Source organism: Hydra vulgaris, chromosome 12 (genome assembly GCF_038396675.1).
Source record: "Hydra vulgaris chromosome 12, alternate assembly HydraT2T_AEP".
NCBI lineage: Eukaryota > Metazoa > Cnidaria > Hydrozoa > Anthoathecata > Hydridae > Hydra > Hydra vulgaris.
Window position 1 is genome coordinate 50,589,237 of NC_088931.1, and position 18,409 is coordinate 50,607,645.

Below are 18,409 nucleotides of genomic sequence, written 5' to 3' on the forward strand. Positions count from 1 at the left end.
GTAGTTTTTTTCTATATTTTAATCTATATTAGTTATTAATTAATATATACTAAAGTAATAATAGTAATTAGTATCTACTTTAGTATAAACAGAATCATATGTAATATGTCATGTAATCATATTCAATTCATGTGTTTTTTTCTAATGCACTAAGTAGAGCATTGTATATAATGTTTCTAATATACTAAGTATATAGAGCATTGTTTATAATTGTAGATCTATAAATACCCTTAGTTTGTATTTGTGTACCATGGTATATAATGTAAATCCAAGAGTCAAAACTACATATTTTAAAATATTGATTAGGACCCTTGAATTTCAATGTACTTAACGATGTACTTAGGGACAGATCTGTAAAATGCACGGTTTTTAAGCGCCATGAATAATTGAAATGTAGCGTAACGAGGGGCAAAATGAGACATTTAAGCACTAATTTATCTAATACTTTTGAAAAAATAACTTGATATTTTTCAAATCTACCATCTTACTTGAAGCTTACAAAATATGAGTTGCAAAACTGCAGTGGTTTGGTCACCAGAGATCATTTATTGACAGCACCTATCCTGTCTCATTTTGCCCAGCATAGCATGGCAAAAGGAGACAGATTTTTTTTTTTTAGTAATTTAAATAAATAAAGATAAACGAAACAGATCTTTAAGAGGATTAGCAAGCAGTACATTTTATAATATATTACAGCTATACTTGAACTGTCACTAGTCACATAAATCACATATTGCTTGACCAGTATTTTGAAACGAACAACAGTCCGAATGAGCCCAGGTTGTGCAATTTGAACTTTGACTCCACTTCTCTCCTTTTGCAGCCTTACTCCATAAACCATTATAAACATAACATTCCCAGTCTTTAACACTTAAACTTTTAACTTTTTCCTAATGCATTTTTATTTTCTATTTTGCGTTCTTTTAACTTTTTTGATTTTTCAGAGGATTCAAATAGTGATTTTCTATAATGTGATGTTATTATCTGTGATTCTTCTCCCTTTTTTGGTGGTAAAATGATCTTTGGAATTGGTACAATATTAGAAAAGCATGGTGTTGTATTAAAATCAATATTTTCTGAAGATCCTGAGGGCAATGGTAATAAGGTGCTCGAATTAACTTATGATTCGATTTTATCAGGTTTATGTAAGATAACATTAGATCTTTTGTCATCATTAAACTCAGTGTCTGGAATTATATCCGGACAAAAAGGACAAATTCCAGATGTACGAAAGCCAGAACAAACAATTTCTACACAGGCAGCCTTATTATAGGCTTTGGAGAATATACCTCCAAGTTGATCAGTTGTTATTTTTCTTCCTGGGTGCTCACGCAACCATGATCCACATTCTATGTTATAAAAAGTTTTTAACGGTTTAAAAAAGCTTCGATCAAGTGGCTGCGACTTATGAGAAGTATGAGGTGGTAAGGTTATAATAAATATTCCATTTTCCTTCGCAAAATCCAACAAGTTAATGTTTTTTGTATGAGTTTTGTGCCCATCTAAAATTAAAAGAATTTTATTTTCTATAGAAGCTCTAGTGTACTTAGTAAAGTGTTTTATATACTCCATAAACAGATCAGTTGTAATCCATCCATTTTTAGAGCACCCTCCAATTGTTCCAGTGGGAGCATGGTCGATTAGTTCTAATTTCATACGCTTTCTCTTGAAAATCATCATTGGTGGAACAAATAGTCTGATTCATCGCAGTTAAAAATTTGATGAGCTTCAAACTTGTATTTTTTTAGAACAATTTCTATATTCTTGAAATAAATGTTCACAGAACTGCGGTTTAAACTATAACTACGATTTAAAGACAACCCCTGACGCTTTCTAATTGAAAGGTCTGGATGTCTCTTCAAAAATCCACTTACAAAATCTCTTCCTGCAACACCATTATATTTATTAAATGGATGAACTATGTTATACTTTTCTACATACTGGAAGACAATTTGTTGAATGTCACTTATCGACAATCCATAATAAACTGAATCCATTTCTTTAATGTAGCTAACTAATTGATTTTCAGTACCATCTGGCAATACTTTTTTAAATGAACCAAGTGATCTTTTATGAATATTACAAGATTCTGAATTCTTTAATTTTCTTTGAATCCTTCTATGTAAAGCATCTTTATTTACACTAAATGTCAAAGCTGCTTTTCTCAGTGACATTTCCTTTAATTTTCGGATTCAATTGCCAATAACATGCTCTGCTCAGAAAAATTGCCACGATCAGTTTTTTTTATATAGTTTCTAACCATATTTCACTATCTATATATATATATATATATATATATATATATATATATATACATATATATATATATATATATATATATATATATATAAATAAATATATATATATATATATATATACATATATATATATACATATATATATATATATATATATATATATATATATATATATATACTATATATATATATATATATATATATATATATATATATATATATATATATATATATATATATATATATATATATATATGTATATATATATATATATATATATATATAGTATGTATATATATATATATATATATATACATATATATATATATATATATATATATATATATATATATATATAATACATACATATATATATATATACATATATATATATATATATATATATATATATATATATATATATATATATATATATATATATATATATATTTAGAACAACTACAAGAATTAATAAAACCATACATGCATATATTGAACTTATGTATTTAAAGTACACATAAAATTCATTGTATTTTGTTTATAGTTTATTGCAATAACCTATATGTTTAAATCTACTCACAATATATATTTTATATACTACTTACTTTATTACATTACAATTACATATAAATACAATAAGATTATAAAATACAAACATAGTAAATATAAACATCAGGCAATTATTTGCTTCAATTTGATTAAATATTTATTATGTTTAAATATAAGTTAACAAAATATAAAACATAATTCTATATTGGATAACAACTAAACATTTCAATTAATAAAATAAAAATTAAGTATATACAGTATAATAAACTTAAATTTACAGCACGTAAATATTAATATTTGCTATGTTTGTTGTTTTAATGTAAAACATTTAATAGACATAATATTAGATATCGGCAAAGCAAATACAAACAGAATGTCTCGTTTTGCCCCGTATCATGTTGGCATCGAATTGCCTAATTTCCTCACTATTTTATTGAAGAAATAAAATACCAAAGAATGGAAATGATAGAAAAAGGCCTAAAGATTCTAATAAAAAAAAACTTTAAACATAAAAAGCTTTTCCGCTCAGTGAGATCAAAAAAGGCTAGGAAAAAATATAATAACAACACTTAAAAACTCGTAATTTTCACGAAGCCGAGGGGTGAAATGATTCCCCTTCTACTCAACTTTTTATTTCAAAGTGACTCAATATCTTTTTCTTGACACAAAATAGTTTTTGAACACAACTGCATATTTAAAAATCTTGCAAATAATAATTTGTAGGGCTGGCATCATGATAAACGCGAACTGTCTCATATTGCCCCGCTGTCTCATTTTACCCCGCGTTACCCAAAAACTTTTTACTAAGTTCCGAACAAAATGTTGTAAATATTTCAAAGAACCTGATAAATATGAAGCAGCCGTGGCGCAGTGGTAGCACACTTGCCTCAGAATCAAAAGATCCGTGGTTCAAATCCCACCTTGCGGCAAGCTTTGCGACATCGGTTAGGAAGGAGGAGTAAACTTCCTATTAAATGCTTATCCGCGGTGCTCTGTAATAAAACCATAAGGACTTCTTGGGGCACCTAAATAAAATTAAAAAAGTATACATTTTCGAATTATTCATATATATTCTACTGTCACAAGTTGAAGTAAAATTTAAACTTTTGAATATTGAATCTGAGGTTACACAAGATATTGTTAAAAATAACTCAGTAATGACCTCTTATTACCAATCCTTAGATTCTTTGAGGTCACAAACATCAGCGTTTATTGTTTATAGAACCATAAAAGAACATTGGAAGATGTGTCACTTAAACTGCAAACAGCTTTAAGATCTCAGCATTCCACAAGAAGCCATTCCATTCATCATTCCACAAGTAAGCCGTAGACTGTGAGACAACATACAAATATATTGGTGCGTTCATTCATAAATTGTAAAGAACGGGATCTGAAAAAGTAACATAAATCTTGTTGTCATAACCTTATAAAGTATTACTAAGTATAAGATAAGTATAACATATTAAAAAATAAAGTAAAAATAAAATACTAAAATTCTAATTGCATAACAATTTTTATACCATTAGAAATACCCGAGTATATTAGCAAATGAAAGAATACATTTTTTTAGGTTGAGTCTAAAAAAGCAAAAGAAAGTTGGTTTAAAATTTTGCAAAAATATGCTCATTTAAAAAATCGAATTCTCGTATCGTATTTTTGTAAGGTCTAAGTTTAAAAGTATTTTAAAATAAGGTAGGTGGGTGGTGTGTCATTATTTCTCCATAAATATATAAAACATAAATACATTGAGTTAAATTTAATAATTTCATTTTAGTAAAATTTAATTTTGTATGTGTTAAATAATCACCATAGTTAGTTCTGCGGATCGCATGTTTTTGACGACGATAAAAATTTTTTTGGGGAGAGTGACCTAAAACGGGCCCCTTTTCAAAAAATGATAGAACCAACTAGCTTTAACCAACCAAAAATTATGAACAAAAATTTTTTTAGGAAATTAAATCTATGTTTTACAATTTAACATCGGAAAATTAAAGGTGTAACGATGCCTTACTTTAAGAAATAACCGTTAAACAAAAAAATGCCAGGAGCCCATTTTCCGTGGAAGTAGCTTAAAATTGGCCCCTTAGTTTATTTTCTGAATAAAACCTGATTATTAATCAAAAATTGACAATAACTGATGTGTAGATGATACATAATCTTGTGTTTATTATTCATATTAAAAAGTAAAGAAAAATTGACAGTATGAGTAAAGAAAAATTGACAATAACTTCAATTATAGTCAAACTAAAAAAAAAACTCAATAATAGCTCAATAAAATTTTAAATATATATATTTTTTTTGCAATAAACTTGTATAGTATTATAAAATTCATTTTGTTTCAAAAATATGCGTTTTATCATCGTAGTATTTGGGTATTCTTCAATATTTTTCAACAAAAAATATAAAATAATAAAGACCCACAAACGAAAAATGCACATCTTTTAGTCAAATTTTTATAATCAATTTAAGAATCACGCATTTTTTTAAAAAGCAATAAAACACTCAAACTGTTATGTCACTTTTCCTTACATTACTTTTATGAAACAACAAAAAGTAGATGTTTTTCAAGTTAGCTTATCGTTTGAGCTTGCGTATAACATATTTCTAGCTTTTACTTCTCTCAACTACGATGTTAAGTATTCACAAAATACAAAGAATATCATTTTTAGATTTCATCTTTTCTAGATTAACCAATTTTATTGTGTATTATTTTTGTAAGGTTTTTAAAAAAAAAGAAAGTTTTTTATGTTTAAAGATTGCATACAAAGGTGATTTTAAGGTTAGGGTGTGTGTAGGCGTTTCACCGCTCCTCCCTCCCCCCCTCCCCCTATAGAAGGTGATTTTCAAGTTATAGTCGGTTTTTGACGAATTTAGTCGGCTAGTCGGGTATTTGACATATTTCAGTCGGGTGAATTTTAGTTTTTAAGGACCTTTTTTATTATTTATTCTTAAGAAACCAGTCGGTACTTTTTAAGGGTTCACTTTCTCCCCCTCATTTTATTTGTAAAATCGGCTTATAACATTTTAAAAATATCGGAAGATTTTCATGTATAAAGATTGCATTTAAATCATCTTTATAAAAGGTATATGTTATAAATGCACTAGCTGTGTTAGATTATAATAATATATCTATAAATGACATTAGTAAAAACATTTGATCTGAATGTTCACTATAGTAATAATAAATTAATTAGCTTGGTATGATACTTAAAAACACAGGCACACTCGCACACACAAATTGCCCACTTGGCAGTATTGGTTGAAAAATACGGTATACATTTAAACTATTATAAAATATAGCATTAATTTTTAATTTATTGATTTATAAAGTTAAAAGTGCCATAGCAAGGTTGTGGCGAGTGAGACTCGAGTCTTAAGAGCACTTATTTAAACATAGCCGTGGAATTTATGACCTCGAAATCATTAGTACTTTTTTTTTATTGCTAACTATATTTTTGAATAGTTCTAAGTTTAGCAAAAAAGTTTTCTTTACTTTTTTCCTTTCATTAAATAATGACGTCTTTAAATCAAAAATAAATTGTAAATACTGTATATATTCAATCAAGTCTTTTTATATATAATTTTACAGTTTCCAGTATCTTGTCGGCCAATATAATAGATATTGAAAAATGCCTTAACCCCTTTAGGGATGGGGTCTACAAACTAATTTTAGTATTAAACAAAGATTGCTACGGCAGTAAACATAAATATGCTTAGCAAATAACAAGATAAAACATGTTTAAAACAGATAAAACATATTTAAAACAGATAAAACATGTTTAAAACAGATAAAACATATTTAAAACAGATAAAACATAATTAAAACAGATAAAACATATTTAAAACAAGATAAAACATATTTAAAACAGATAAAACATATTTAAAACAGATAAAACATATTTAAAACAAGATAAAACATATTTAAAACAGATAAAACATATTTAAAACAGATAAAACATATTTAAAACAGATAAAACATATTTAAAACAGATAAAACATATTTAAAATAGAGAAAACATATTTAAAACAGATAAAACATATTTAAAACAGATAAAACATATTTAAAACAGATAAAACATATTTAAAACAGATAAAACATATTTAAAACAGATAAAACATATTTAAAACAAGATAAAACATATTTAGAAAATTTAGAAAACAAATTATTATAGTTGCTACTTATAGTTAAAATAAAAAAACTCCAAAATACCAAAAAAAGTGTTTTTTAAAAGGGGCTCTCTAAAATTTTTATAATCTTTTTCACAATATTTTATCATAAAATAGCCTATAACAACTGCCTAGATAAGACATAGAACATAAAATTTTATCCATTGATTATAAAATAACTTTTTTTAACAACTGTTCCAACTATCAATTAGTAATCACAACTTAATTCATGATCTACATTAAGTAATCGTTTTTTAAATATACTTGATACTTGGTATAAATATCAAAGTTTTAGACAATCTTTACTACTTGGTTACAAAGTAACCAAGTAGTAACCTTGGTTACAAAGTAACCAAGTAGTAACCAAGTAAGTAACCTTGTTTACTACTTACTTACAAAGTTTTAGACAATCTTTACTATCTTTACTTACTTTACTACCTTATCTTTTCTTACCCGTTTAGCTATAGGTTTGTTACGTTCTTAAAAAACGTTTTTTGGTAAGGAACTTATTATATCTCTCCAGGATTTTATTTTGTGTTGAAGTGTTTTTGCTGAATTTAAAAACAAATTGCTATATTTTAAATATAAAGATATAATATACTTTTTTTGTAAATCCGGCAAAAATACTAACAATTATTATCTAGACATTTATTAATTCAATTCTAATCTAGAAATTTATTATAAGTCGTTTAAAAAGCACAACATAAAAAAATAACTATTAACTCTAAATATTATTTACAAATTTATTAAACTTCCATCTTTTATTTGCGATGCTTTATTTGCTTATGACGTTTTGAAATAATATCATTGAACAATTTTTGTTAAAAGTGGAATGTAGTTGAGTAAGTTAACTTTAAATTATGATATTTACGCAGTGTTTAATAGAAAATTATGTCACTACTAAGACTGTTCTTTGAGAAATGACATTTTTAACATCGTTTTCCCTCCATTCTATTATACCTCCTTGGTATCACTAACTCCTATGAAGTTATGCATTTTTTGATAAATAAAAGTAATGACAACATTATTTTTTGCTTGTTTTCAGTCTGTCCCTATTTATTCCTCTCATACGAGGTGAATTCAGACATCAACTGTTTTAGATGTTTGTCTCTGTTTAAGTTTAAAAAAAATCTGTGTGTACATAAAGTGCACTGCAGTGCACTTTATGTACACACACAGATTTTTTTTACTATAGTAACATTCAAAACTAACCACGATGCTCAATAGCCACACAATTCGACAAAACCTTCATTAACTATAAAAAAGCTAATTATCATTAAGGTTTTTATTACAAAAGGTGGAGTTGTGAACATCAAAGAGAAAAATTTTTAGCATAGCTATGTAAAACATGAATAACAGTCGCAACAAATTGTAAAATTACAAAAATGAGCATTTTTAGTATTATTTGGAATGAGAAATAAAATTCAAGTGAAGTTTTAAATAAAAGCTAAAATAAAAAACTATTATAAAAAGTTCGGATACCACTCTTTATGGTATTAACAAAACGTAAGTTGTCAGCATTACTTACATTGAATTTCAAAACATCTCTACGATCAAGAAATAATTGATTTGTACATACTAACAGGTGATAACTAAAAATCCGGACAAAGTTTAAAGGATCATAACTTCCTTGTTTTTTAATGTTTTATAAAAGTAAAAAAAGGATTTTATAGAGAATTATTTAATTTATTCAATTATAATATTCAATTTGATTCAATGCCTCCATTTCTTCTGACAATCAAACTCTTGGTGCGACTAACTGTTTCTTGGATAACATTAGGATCAACTTTGGTCAAACAATACTTAATTCTTTCTTTAAGTTGTGAAAGTTTTCTTGCTTGCCAATTATTCCTATACACAAGACCTTTCAATAATGATCAAAAATTTTCAGTGGGCCTGCATTCGGGTAAATTTTAGCGGATTATCTTTTTTTGGTACAATTTCAATATTTTTAGCCTTTAAATATTCCAATACGCTTTTGGCATTATGAGCAAATGCAAGATCTGGCCAGAACACAAAATTATCGTTTAAATAATGCTGTTCAATAAACGGGATAAGTCTCTTTTGAACACAATGCTCTAAGTAAATAAACTGGTTGATAGCGTTGCTAGATTCTCGAAAATATGGTTTTGAGGTACCTTTGGCCGAAATAGCAATCCAGACCATTATTTTTTCTAGAAACTTCTCTTTTTGGCTGTATTTTACATTCGGTGGAGTCAATAAAGTACCACTGGAGTAGTAACTAGCATTTCCATTTATGGAACTGTGATTTAAAGTAAAATACGATTCATCGTCAATGATCCATTCAATGCCTCGGTAATTTTGGTAAAGCCGACTGCAGCATGTTCGAATTCTTAGTATCATTTGCTCATCTCGCTTTGGAATCTTTTGCTTTTTATAACATTTGATAGCAGACTGATTTCTGAGTATTTTATTCACATACGGTTGCGAAATACTGAATTTACGAGTTATTTGCCTTTGTGAAATACCATCTTGATGGTCAGACATGGTTTTAAGTTAAAAACCTTACTTTTTGGCGTTTTTTTGGCTATACGACCACTTCCAGGCTTTCTTTCATGTCCAAATTTGTTTTCAGCGCGTTTTATTATGTCATAAATGGTAGTTCTTGGAATATTTTCAGCAAGAAAATGCTTTACTGTGTATGTTTTGCCGAGATTTATATTTTCCTAATACACACTCATACACACGTTTCCGCTGCTCATCTTCGTTTATTTGGTTCACCTTCATTTTTAAATGATTGATTCAAATACTTTTTATGTTTTTTTAAAAAAAGAATGTGTGAGCTAAATAAATATATTTTAATTATTATGTATACTTATTTTAACACGAAGCAAAATTAACTTTAACTTTGTCCAGATTTTTAGTTATCACCCGTTATTATTTGAGAATAACCGAACTTGTCCTCAACAAAGTGAGACACATCCCTGTATTTTAAAGACGAAGAAATGTTCTAAGACATTCTTTCAATTACAAAACTTGATTAACTCGGCCATCTACATCTAAGCTAAAGCTAGGTGTATTTTCTGTAATTTCTCACAGTTTTATCATATTGCTTAGGAAACAACTTTTGTCTGTACCAAAAAAGTTTTTGCATACTTTCTTTATATTTTTTAACATAATATACTACAGTAGATCATGTCGCAGCCAAATCAAAATGTTGCCAACTATTTGGGGCTGAGTGATATTTGATAGCACAAAAAAGATTTACTTGTCTATCAGCTGTTCCTGTCACCTGGTATTCATACGAAAAGCTTTTATAACTGCTGTCTCTATTCACCTCACAGCTCCATTTCATTTCGTTTTACGGTATCTTTTCTTTTCCACCTCCAATTCCTTTACCATAACAGCAAGTTTTTTGACACAGTTCATACATCCGGATGCAGAAACAAATTTTTTTAAACCGAGACAATCCCGGTTATTCGAGATGTTTGTGAGTCCTAAACATCAAATGCAATGTCTTTCCCTCTTGTTTGCTAGCATACCCTTGAAATAGGGTTGTTGTTTGCTAGCATACCCTTGAAATAGGGTTGTTGTTTTTTTTGACTGAAGTAGAATTTATTACTATTCTAAGTCTTCTGAGTTTTTTTTTACTTGAAAATCTTTGTTGAGAATTTTAATGCCTTTTTTTTTGTTACTAATGATGATACCAATAAACATTGTTTTACTTTTTTTTGTTACTAATGATGATACTAATGAACTTTTGATACTAATGAACATTGTTAAAACGTTAGAACAATGTTGCAAGTTGCGTTGAAATATATTTTATAAAATATATTATAAAAGAAAATTTAAATATATTGCATATCGTTTAAAATTTATAGTTTTTCAAAAAATAAGATATAACAATTGCTTTGTAAAATAAAAGAAACAAAATTTATTAAAATATTAAATGACAAAAATAACATTTAAGAATTGGTTTGAAAAACAAGAAGATATGATTTTACATAAAAACATTTTATTGGTAGAGCATTTTATAGTTTAACTTATTTAATTATATTTATAATACTTTTCATTGCCAATTAAGTAAAAGCAAATAAACAGTATAAAATAAAAGTAAAAGATTAATAAATAACGCAAAAATAAAAAATAAATTTCTCAAAAAGAAGATTATCATTTAAAATGATAAAAATATATGTACAATTATTGATTAATTATGTATTAATAATCTAAAGTAATTATTTAATTAACTATTAATTATTGATTTCTAATATAAAGAAGTTTTATTAGAAAAAATTTAATTCATTTTCAGTTAACAAAAGTAATTGCTTAAGTTTTGTTTTGAATTGGTTTAGAGAATAATTAGTTTTCATTTCATTATTTAATATTATGTTCCACAACTTTAGTCCTCGGTTTACAATAGAGAATTTAGTAGCGGAATAATAAGTTTTGGATTGAATGTAGTTGTATTTTGAAAATCTAGTACGGTATATGTGATTTATTTTTTCAAAAATTGAATAAAATAAGATTGGTAATATATTTTTATCAAGTTTGAACATGAAAATAAGAACTTGATAGAGGTTTAGTTTATATACATTTAGGATATTGAGTTCATTAAATAGTGTTTGTGTGTGTGAGAAGCGATCTACGTTTGAAATTATCCTTATAGCCTGTTTTTGTTTGCTAAGCAATTTTTTTATTTTCGTCGCGTTAGTGCTACACCAAGCAATGTTCGCATAACTTAAGTAGCAATGAATAAAAGAAAAGTAAATGTTTTTTAAACAAGATCGATGTAATAACTGCTTTGCTTTGTACATTATACCTAAATTTTTTGATATTTTATCTTCAACTACACCTATATGTTCCCTCCAGGTTACATTTTCGTCTAGAAACACGCCTAAAAACTTTATTGATTGCTCTCTCTTTATTAATTGATTGTCAATAAAAAGGTCCGGAAGTTCTAAAGGAATATCTGATTTTTTATGTAGGCGATGGAATAAAGTGTATTTTGTTTTAGTAATATTTAAGGATAACTTGTTTGATTTAAACCATTGGGTTAGTTTGTCTAGTTCTTTGTTTAATGTTTGGAATAATATATTGATATCTTTATTAGAATAAAACAAGCTGGTATCATCTGCAATTAAAATTGTATTTAAAATGTTAGAAAATTTATTTAAATCGTTTATATAAACAAGAAATAGAAGTGGCCCTAAATATTACGTTGATTCAACTTTTGAGCTGGCTGGCTAAACGTTGCATATGATATTAATATATTTTTTATTTTGAGAGAGAGACAAAAAAATATAAAATGAAATTTAATTGAAATCCATCCATTAAAAATGGGTTAGGGTTAGGGTCAGGGTTAGGGTTAGGGTTCATAACCCTAACCCTAACCCTGATCTATCAATTAAATATGGGCTTTAATTCTATTTAGTTTACTTATGGTTTGATACTTCAATATTCATTCAAGATTTTATTTAAGTTATATATTCTTGCACTCGCAACGTCATTGAATATGTTAGATTAAAGTTGATTCATATACTAACATGTTGACTAACCAATGTTGAGTTTAGATTGTAAAGTTAATCCAAAATTGATCTATATACTAATATTGGATCAACATTGGGTTTATATTGTAAAAACAATGAAGTATTGAGATGTTTTTACATAACTTGGACCAATATTCAACGTATGCAAAACTGCGAAAGCTTATTTTAGTTGCGTCGGTAATAATTTTTTCATCGATATCTTTGTTTAACACACGACATTGGATTAACGTTGAATTTGCATCAGAAAAAATAACCGACGTTCGCGATGGTTTTACAAACGTTGGCCTAATGTATGTTTGTTAGCTGAGAGGGTCGGCTTGCTAATTGAAGCCTTATTGTATTCTTTTATGTTATTGATGGAGAAAATAAGAAACTTTTTTTTTTTTTTTTAATTCTTATTTTAAAACATTTTAGTTTACATTTGTTAGAGTAAGTAAAAATTAATAAAATTTATAAACTAAGCAGCTACTAAGATTTAAAAAACTTTCTGAAATAAAATCAGTATAATCTTAAAGTCTATCAGAATAAGATCAGTACGAACCTTGTACTTGTGCACACAAAATATTAGGTTGTAAAGTAAGTATAAGTACAACATAACAAAATAATATATACATACACTTATCACTTTTAAGTATAGGTAATATAGTTTAATAAATATTTCCATAATACAAATATTATTGTCAAATTTTGATAATATGGGAGAGTAAAAGATTTTTCAGCTTAATTTTAAAAAGATGCAAAGAAGTAGGTAGATTAAAATTCAAATTAGGCAAAATAATTTTATTTCAAAATTGGGTGCACGATAATCAATGCAAAATTGGTTAAAATATGTTCGACAAAAAGGCTCACGTAGAAAGTTGGTATTTCTTAGAGAGTATTTATTGGTAGGTTTCAAGGTAAATAGATCATTAAAAACGGTAGGAGAAAAATTATTTTTACATATATATTCAAAACATAAAATATTAAAAATATTGAGTTTGTGAATATTAAGTAAACTCATTTCAGAAAAAAGTTGTTTAAAGCGAGAAAAACGATCAGCAAAATTAATTACACGTATTACATGAGAGCGATAGAGAGATTGTAACTTACTTTTTTCAGTGCTTGCCAAAGCAATATTTGTATAATTTATACAGCTATGAATTAATACATAATAAATTTGGGATAAAACTTTTTTATTTCTATAGATTCTGGCCAAACTTTAATATCAACGTAATCAATATGCTGTTTCCACGTGATTTTCTCATCAAGGACCTAAAAATTTCTTTTTTATTTCAATTTGGTCGATAAAAAGATCAGGTCGAGCTGGGGGTAGTTAACATTTTTTAGATATCGAATGAAAAAGAAGTTTATTGCATTTAAACCTAGAAAAATTTTTAAGAGTCCTTTATTCATAGTAGTAAAGAATTTATTAATATTGTTTTCAGATAAAATCTTGAAATCAGAAAAAAATATGCAAACATAATACTTAGGATATTAGAAACTTTATGCAAACCATTAATGTAGATTAAAAAAAAGAAGTGGCCCCAAAATTGATCCTTGCGGAACACCACATGACATTTCAAAAACATTTTTTGATAAGGATCGTTAAAAGAAACAAACTGTTTTCAGTTTGTTAAATATCTTTTAAACCATTTTAAAATTACGCGATTCACTCCATAATATTTAAGTTTATGAATCAAAATCCCATGATTTACTGTATCTAATGCTTTTGATAAATCTTAAAAATACCAAATGTGAATTGTAAATTTTTGAAAGAGCTAGAGATTTCACGTACGAATTGGGTGGTTGCATGCTCAGTAGAACTATTTCTTTTAAAACCAAACTAATTTATACATAAAATGTTCTTCTCCTTAAAATAAGTATATAATCTGTTGTAAATAATTTTTTTCTAAGATTTTTAAAAATGTTGATAAAATAGAGATAGGGCGGTAGAATGGGATTATCTTGGCTATTTTTAATTGATCAGAAAGAACTCCTCGTTGTATTGACGCTTTAAAAACTTTAAAAATAATATCTTTTCAAGAGCCGTTTTTTCTAAGAATCAGGCAAATTCCTGAAACTGTGGAAGTGACCTCCTCCAAATTGCTTGAATTTTTTATATATTGATCAGAATATAGAGAAAACCTGTTGGGGAAAAAAAAAATTTTCAAAAATGTTTCGTTCACTCGGAATCTGGGCTTAAATTTTTGTGATTTTTTTAAAAATTTTTAGAAATTTAGTTTTTGCCACCTTTGAACCCATTTTTTTGGCAAGGCAAAAAGTTGCACATAGCTTTTGTAGTTAATATCAGACGTAACCCAAAAGCTTTCTCCAAAAAATATAAAAAAGTTGCGTGACACTGTGCGGTTGGCTAATTATCATAGTTCAAAAGTACAAAATCAATCACTTTTGTCAATTTTTAATCGGAGTTAATTCTAGCGGCGAAGTGTTGCACACAATTTTTCTTTTAGGATTTGAAATTATCAAAGGTATTGAGTCTAAAAATGCAAAGAAAATTATGTGATACCTAAGGCCTATTAATATATTAAGGCTTGAAATTGGAAAAAAATGTTTTAGTATACTTACAAAATGAACCATAACGGCAGAGGCGCTTAGTTTTGTAAAAATGTAAACATATCCAACTGTCAATACAAAAAGGTCCTAACATAATAATAAAAAAAATTCGTGTGATTTTGTCACACGCATGATATAACATGAATTAAAAACTGAACAAAAATCTAACATCAAGATAACTATATTGCTAATTAAATAAAACATAAATCAAACATTTAAATGTTTTTCCATTTAAAAATTAGTTTTTCATTTATTAATAGAGTCATTTACACACATTATCCACCACATCACACATAATTTCTACTCTGCTGCAGTAAGTTTCTCTAAGAATAATGATATGACTGTATTATAGTCTTCTTCGGATAATGAATAATCGCCACAACCACTGATTAGAAAAGGAGCATTTACTAAACAGATAATTTTATCAGTTTGGTTATTTATCTCCTCGGTAGTAACTGGCCAGCGAAAAGTATTCTTCTCTTGCCCGTTAATCATACAATTAACTCTGATCCCAGTTATAGATACCTAAAAGTATTAGCGCAACATTTAAAATAATATAATAAAGAGTTTATGATTTGTTTAATTTTGCTTACATTCAATAAAACTTGTAAAGTCTTATATAATGTCATTCTGAAATTATTTTTACATTTTATTTATATTCCTTTTATTTTAGAGCACTGTTTTGTAAAACAAAATAAAAACTTGAAACTAATATATACTTTGAATAATATTACCTCCACAATATATCCAATATTCCATTGTTTTTCGTATGCAACAGCAACCCAATCATTCACTTTCCATACAAGACAAATTTCTTTTGCAAGATTGGCGATGTCTTCCTCATATTTATTATCATCTTCATTGTCTCCAGCCAGATTAAAGTCATCATTTTCGCCATAAACTTCTTTGTTATCGTTAACCTGACTATTTTCATTATTTTCTGTTGTCGGTTCTACTAGCTTACCTTTTCTTTTCAGGTTACTAAATCTATAACAATATCAATTGTACATATTTTTAAACATATGTAAACAAACACACAAAATTATAACTTTCACCTAAATTTTAATTTCATATTTGTAAAAGAACTATTTAACAGTCAGAAACATAATCTAATTTGCAAAAGTTTTGATAGCAACAATGCCTACCTTGAAAATAAAGATCTTATCTGTTGGCTAGTTACATATTGATCAGGCGGAAGTTCTCTCCTCAGCTGCATGTGAACCTGCTCAGGGCTCATTTTATTACCTGATTCTTCTCCACGAATAAAGTATTTATACAACAGTTCTTTCTGCTGATTTGAAAATCTAAAAGAACTTCGAACTGGTAATGCCCAACCTTGCAATAGAAAAATGTTCATGCAATGTGGCTTGTCTTTTACGGAAGCACTGTTAGAGGATGAAGAAATTGGCATATTTAGTTGTGAAGTAATTTTCATCTTATGAACAAACGAGTTGCGAACTTTATCCAATGATGTTAATGATTTCGGAACTGTATGAAGACCGGATAGCATGTGTTCTTCTAACTCAGCATCGCTTTCAAATGATAAAGTACAATTCATTTCAGTGCAAAATCTTAATGAATATAATTGCCTGTCACTTCTTTTCTGTTTTTCCTTAAGTGATTTGTTACGCTTAATTGAATTATCTGTTTTGCTATATGGCAACAACAACTTAATCGAGGGTTGAATTTTAAGATTTCCATACTCTTGTTCAATTCCCTCACCGATATTGAAATAACGCCACATCTTCATACTTTTCTCACCAAACTCAAATGAGTGATAGTTGCTAATGTTCTTAATCTTTGGTCCAGTAACTACAGTTTTATCATTGCTAATTTGAGCAACTGCTACTTTTGCATCTTTAGCACCAAAACTATAATGCATAGCCTTGTGTATATCTTCAGCAGTCAAAAGATTATTACCAGAGTCAACGTAACTCCTTAAAATTGTCTTTACAACTGCACTCTCCCTGTCACATTGATCTTTTCCACAACAGGGTTCATTATAATCATATCTCAGCAACTTTATATCTCTCTCTTTGCATACATTGTAGATTGCTTCAGCTGAAAGATTTCCCTGATAGCAGCCGGCATTATCAGATTTGGTAAACATTTTCTTGATATGCGGTTGATCAATTCTGAATTGGTCTAAAACTGCAGTGGCTAACGAAACAACATCACCTATTCCCTGATCACACCTATACATTGAAGTAAAGTAAACACGTTTGAATAACTTTCCTGCTATTTTTATGAAGAATATATCCACATGTAAACTCATTCCTTTCTTGCCAAAATACTCTCTTTGGCCCTCTCTGTATCAAACCGGAAGAATTTTTTGACAAAAATCTTTAAGCCAGAAAGCAGTTTCATCGTTTAATTGCTTAAAAGCTTCGATTTTTGCCTTTTTCTGTTGAGAATCTCTCATCAGGTGTTTTATGTAGTTGAATACATCCTTTACAGCAATTTCCAAATCATAAATAGAATCAGCATCGTCAGAATTTTGAAATGTTAGTTCTTTGATCATCTCGATAGCTTTGCACAAATCATAGCAATCGGCACATACCACTTCTGATATCTCTGTGTTGGATTGAAGATTTTTTTCAGATGGATCTGGTAAGGCATGTTTTGAGCTATGAGAAGAAATTTTTGAGTCATTGACACTACAATTGGTTTGATAACTTGTTTTCAAATACCTTTTTCCTTTTTCAAGGGCAGCTTCGAGAGATTTAGAACTAAATCTTTGTGCCAATTTTTGTAATGTTTGAAAACCATTCATGCCTGAAGCAGTAACATCATCTAATCCAGCTAAGCTTTTTCGACTTGAAGGTTTTATTGCATGCAATACTTTCCACAAACTTGAATCAGATAATGGTATATAATTGTTTTCACTACAACTTTTTCGATAGAACATGATAGCGTGGCTATATTTTGTCGTCAGTATTGCATGCACTATCTTTTGTTCTTCACCGCTGTCGTATTTTAATTTGGTTATTCCATAAGCAACATCATGCAAAATACCGCTTGTAAATATAAAGTCTAAGAAATGTTCACACTTTGTTTGATCAAGACTAGATCGGACGAATACTTTCTTCTCTGGAAATGCCAACCCTTTATGAGATGCATGCCATTTTCTTGCTGTTTCTATACGATGTTTGGTACACTCAAATGTGTTCATTATAAACTTTTTGGTATACTTGGTATGGTCTAATAATGAGAGGATAACTAACTTTCCCATGGAATCACTTTGCTTATATACTTTCTGAGCACGAATAATTTCAATTGGGAGAGGGCTATTTATTTCATCAACATTTTTACTGTTAAGAAAATCTATAAGTATTTCCTCTTGTCCAGGAGCAACAGCTTCCGCAAATTTTTTCT